This window comes from Eschrichtius robustus, chromosome 5 (genome assembly GCF_028021215.1).
Source record: "Eschrichtius robustus isolate mEscRob2 chromosome 5, mEscRob2.pri, whole genome shotgun sequence".
Lineage (NCBI taxonomy): Eukaryota > Metazoa > Chordata > Mammalia > Artiodactyla > Eschrichtiidae > Eschrichtius > Eschrichtius robustus.
The window spans coordinates 138,621,533-138,626,873 of record NC_090828.1 but is presented as its reverse complement, the minus strand read 5'-3'; the positions used below and the strand labels follow the sequence as shown (position 1 = coordinate 138,626,873).

The 5,341-nt window shown below is 41.6% G+C and overlaps 1 pseudogene; it reads right to left on the bottom strand.

Moving 5' to 3' along the window:
• Nucleotides 1–1,499: 1,499 nt before the first annotated feature.
• On the bottom strand, nucleotides 1,500–2,457 carry LOC137764972 (heterogeneous nuclear ribonucleoprotein A1-like; annotated as a pseudogene).
• Between the last annotated feature and the right edge of the window lie 2,884 nt (nucleotides 2,458–5,341).

Genomic DNA, 5,341 nt, shown 5'->3' with positions numbered 1-5,341 from the left:
CATGATTTAATCCTTGTAAAGGTAGATGGCAAGTGCCAATGGCAAATGCCAATTAGTAATTGACAAGTCTCTCAGAGTTACCTGAGATGCTGTGTCCCAGGCGGCTTAAGTCCTCAGTTTTGTCTGCCAAATAAAGCATAACTCTCAACTTCTAGGTTGTACATTTTTTTCAGTCGACAGTTTTGGTGACCAATTATGAAGAGATCCAGAGCAGACTTCTCTCCTTCGCCTGAACTCTATGGGGAACTGGAGCCTTGGTACCAGCAGAGGCCTCTTGAACCCATCCGCCTCCTTGGAGAGTCCGGATGAATTTGGGCGAGTCTCTCCTGGTTCTTTGATCTCCTGATTATTGGTTGATGATCCTGAGTTTTATTTGGTGGTATCTAACAGGTAGCTGGCTCCCCAGTTGAAAAATATTAGGGAGTGACCCCCCTAATTTAAAGGTATTAGGGGAGCCCAGTTGAAACACACTGGGGTTCAGTTTAGACACTGAGCATGTTCTCCTCAGTGAAAGGTACTGGGAAGATTTTACTCAGTTAAAAGACTGAGTAAGTTTGGACCAGTTAATTAGGGGGAAGACTGGCCTGTTGTTTTTTCTTGAATTATCTACACTAGTGTTGACTTAAAAAAATACACAATGTGAGAATTGTGAGTTAAGTTTTATTTGCATCAAAATGAGGACTATAGCCCAGGAGATGGCATCTCAGATAACTCTGAGGAAATGCTCCAAAGATGTAGGGGGCAAGTCAGTATATATGTGATTTTGGTGAAGGGGGAGTACATGCAATCAAGCACATATTTTTTATGGAAGTTTTCTGCTAGTCTCGTGAAGGTTACTGCTAGTCACGAGGAGCAGATGTCACCACGAAGGATTTTAGTGTTTTTCTAGTTATGAGGAGATACAAGAATTGGGCTCATAAAATCGGCTCCTGAAAATATCGAACTATCTGAAGACCTGTTCTGCCAGTTTTTCCCAGAGCAAAGAGGGCCTCATTTCTGCTCTCCACCTGAACTCCTTTCAAGGGGTGTTGAAAGTCAGCAGCTGCAGCAGCAGCACATGATTTAATCCTTGTAGAGTTAGATGGCAAATGTCAATGGCAAGTGCCAATTTATAGTTGACACTAGTGATTTTTTTTTTTTTCTTTTTAAAAAGGACACGTTTATTCAGCATCATGATCAGACTATTACATTTAGCAATCAACAGCATGGGTACAAGAACAAAACTAACCCAAAAAACTACATTAAAACCCTTCGTTGGAATGCTTTACACTTTCCACAGAACAGAAACTGAAATAACGTGTTATACAATCAGTCACAAATACAGTCCTTGAGTTTTTTTTGCCCATACACATGAGTATTGTCTAAAACACATCTTCTCTGTAGCAGCTAGGCCCTGCCACCACTGTCCTTGGCTGAGTTCACAAATCTGTTATAACCTGTGGCTTCCCTGTCACTTCTCTGGCTCTATTATCCTGCTAAGCTTTGTTTCCTGGCAGTAATTAAAACCTTCTGCCACTGCCATAGCTATTGCTGCTGCTGCTGGAACAGCCACAGCCACCTTGGTTTCGTGGTTTGGCAAAGTATTGGCCTTCGCCGCCATAGGGACCAGCACTTCTGCCTCCAAAGCCTCCTCCATTCATAGGTCCACAACTTGAAGATTGATTGTTGTAATTACCAAAATCATTGTAGCTTCTGCCACCTCCAAAATTGCTTCCATCATTACCGAATCCATTATAGCCATCCCCACTGCCACCATATCCACAACCACCATGGCTGCCACCAAAGCCACCTCGGCCACTGAAGTTTCCTCCACGGCCAAAGATGTCATTCCCTCCAAAACCACCTCCACAACCACCACCAAAGTTTCCAGAACCACGTCGACCTCTTTGGCTGGATGAAGCACTAGCCATCTCTTGCTTAGATGGGGCTTTCCTTACTTCACAGTTGAGTCCATTCACAGGGTGGTATTTCCGAATGACAGTCTTGTCTGCAGAGTCACAGTCATCAAAGGTTACGAAAGCAAAGCCTCTCTTTTTGCCACTGCCTCGGTCAGTCATGATTTCAATCACTTCAATTTTCCCCTGCTGTTCAAAACAATCTCTTAGGTGACGTTCTTCAGTGTCTTCTTTAATGCCACAAACAAAAATCTTTTTCACAGTTAAGTGGGCACCAGGTCTCTGAGAATCTTCTCTTGAGACGGCCCTCTTTGGTTCCCCAACTCTTCCATCCACCTTGTGTGGCCTTGCCTTCATGGCTGCATCCACTTCCTCCACAGTAGCATACATGACGAACCTGAAGCCTCTGGAGCACTTGGTGTCTGGATCCCTCATTACCACACAGTCTGTGAGCGTTCCTCATTGCTCAGAATGGCTCCTCAGACTCTCTTTCAAAGTTCAAACCTCAGATGAAGAGCTTCCACAGCTGTTCAGGCTCTTTGGGAGACTTTGACCTAGACATGACCTCGGTCGTGGCGGGGTGGGGGGATACTTCAACAATGCTTACTTGGCGGTGTCCATGGGCAGAAAGGCTAGAACTTGACTTTTATTTTATTTTTTTAAATTAAATTTAATTAATTAATTTATTTATTTATTTTTTGTCTGCCTTGGATCTTTGTTGCTGTGCGGGCTTTCTCTAGTTGTGGTGAGCGGGGTCTACTCTTCATTGCGGTGTACAGGCTTCTCATTGTGGTGGCTTCTCTTGTTGCGGAGCACAGGTTCTAGGAGGGCGGGCTTCAGTAGTTGCAGCACGTGGGCTCAGTAATTGTGCCACGTGGGCTCTAGGGCTGGCAGGCTTCAGTAGTTGTGGTGCATGGGCTCAGTAGTTGTGGCTTGCGGGCTCTAGAGTGCAGGCTCAGTAGTTGAGGTGCATGGACGTAGTTGCTCTGCGGCATGTAGGATCTTCCCGGACCAGGGATCAAACCCGTGTCCCTTGCACTGGAAGGCGGATTCTTAACCACTGCACCACCAAGGAAGTCCCTAGAACTTGACTTTTAAACCACTATGCTAAAGAGCAGGTGCACCCTGAGGTTTGGCTAATGGTTGCAATTTTCCCATGTCTGGATTTTGTGCATCTGCTATTATGACAAAAGGAGAAAGAATAAGTTGGTTGACTTAATACCATCATACAGTGTAACTTCCATTTCTTTTTTTTTTGTTTTTTAAACATCTTTATTGGAGTATAATTGCTTTACAATGGTGTTAGTTTCTGCTTTATAACAAAGTGAATCAGTTATACATACACATATGTTCCCATATCTCTTCCCTCTTGCATCTCCCTCCCTCCCAACCTCCCTATCCCACCCCTCTAGGTGGTCACAAAGCACCGAGCTGATCTCCCTGTGCTATGAGGTTGCTTCCCACTAGCTATCTATTTTACATTTGGTAGTGTATATATGTCTATGCCACTGTCTCACCCTGTCACATCTTACCCCTCCCCCTCCCCATATCCTCAAATCCATTCTCTAGTAGGTCTGTGTCTTTATTCCCGTCTTGCCACTAGGTTCTTCATGACCTTTATTTTCCCTTAGGTTCCATATATATGTGTTAGCATACTGTATTTGTTTTTCTCTTTCTGACTTACTTCACTCTGTATGACAAACTCTAACTCCATACACCTCACTACAAATACCTCCATTTCATTTCTTTTTATGGCTGAGTAATATTCCATTGTATATATGTGCCACATTTTCTTTCTCCATTCATCCGATAATGGACACTTAGGTTGCTTCCATGTCCTGGCTATTGTAAATAGAGCTGCAATGAACATTTTGGTACCTGACTCTTTTTGAATTATGGTTTTCTCAGGGTATATGCCCAGTAGTGGGATTGCTGGGTCGTATGGTAGTTCTATTTTTAGATTTTTAAGGAACCTCCATACTGTTCTCCATAGTGGCTGTATCAATTTACATTCCCACCAACAGTGCAAGAGTGTTCCCTTTTCTCCACACCCTCTCCAGCATTTATTGTTTCTAGATATTTTGATGATGGCCATTCTGACCAGTGTGAGATGATATCTCATTGTAGTTTTGATTTGCATTTCTCTAATGATTAATGATGTTGAGCATTCTTTCATATGTTTGTTGCCAGTCTGTATATCTTCTTTGGAGAAATGTCTATTTAGGTCTTCTGCCCATTTTTGGATTGGGTTGTTGGTTTTTTTGTTATTGAGCTGCATGAGCTGCTTGTAAATCTTGGAGATTAATCCTTTGTCAGTTGCTTCATTTGCAAATATTTTCTCCCATTCGGATGGTTGTCTTTTGGTCTTGTTTATGGTTTCCTTTGCTGTGCAAAAGCTTTTAAGTTTCATTAGGTCCCATTTGTTTATTTGTGTTTTTATTTCCATTTCTCTAGGAGCTGGGTTAAAAAGGATCTTGCTGTGATTTATGTCATAGAGTGTTCTGCCTATGTTTTCCTCTAAGAGTTTGATAGTGTCTGGCCTTACACTTAGGTCTTTAATCCATTTTGAGTTTATTTTTGTGTATGGTGTCAGGGAGTGTTCTAATTTCATACTTTTACATGTACCTGTCCAATTTTCCCAGCACCACTTATTGAAGAGGCTGTCTTTTCTCCACTGTATATGCTTGCCTCCTTTATCAAAGATAAGGTGACCATATGTGTGTGGGTTTATCTCTGGGCTTTCTATCCTGTTCCATTGATCTATATTTCTATTTTTGTGCCAGTACCAAACTGTCTTGATTACTGTAGCTTTGTAATATAGTCTGAAGTCAGGGAGCCTGATTCCCCCAGCTCCATTTTTCATTCTCAAGATTGCTTTGGCTATTCGGGGTCTTCTGTGTTTCCATACAAATTGTGAAATTTTTTGTTCTAGTTCTGTGAAAAATGCCAGTGATAGTTTGATAGGGATTGCATTGAATCTGTAGATTGCTTTGGGTAGTAGAGTCATTTTCACAATGTTGATTCTTCCAATCCAAGAACATGGTACATCTCTCCATCTGTTTGTATCATCTTTAATTTCTTTCATCAGTGTCTTATAATTTTCTGCATACAGGTCTTTTGTCTCCTTAGGTAGGTTTATTCCTAGATATTTTATTCTTTTTGTTGCAGTGGTAAACGGGAGTGTTTTCATAATTTCATTTTCAGATTTTTCATCCTTAGTATATAGGAATGCAAGAGATTTCTGTGCATTAATTTTGTATCCTGCTACTTTACCAAATTCATTGATTAGCTCTAGTAGTTTTCTGGCAGCATCTTTAGGATTCTCTATGTATAGTATCATGTCATCTGCAAACAATGACAGCTTTACTTCTTCTTTTCTGATTTGGATTACTTTTATTTCTTCTTCTTCTCTGATTGCTGTGGCTAACACTTCCAAAACTATGTTG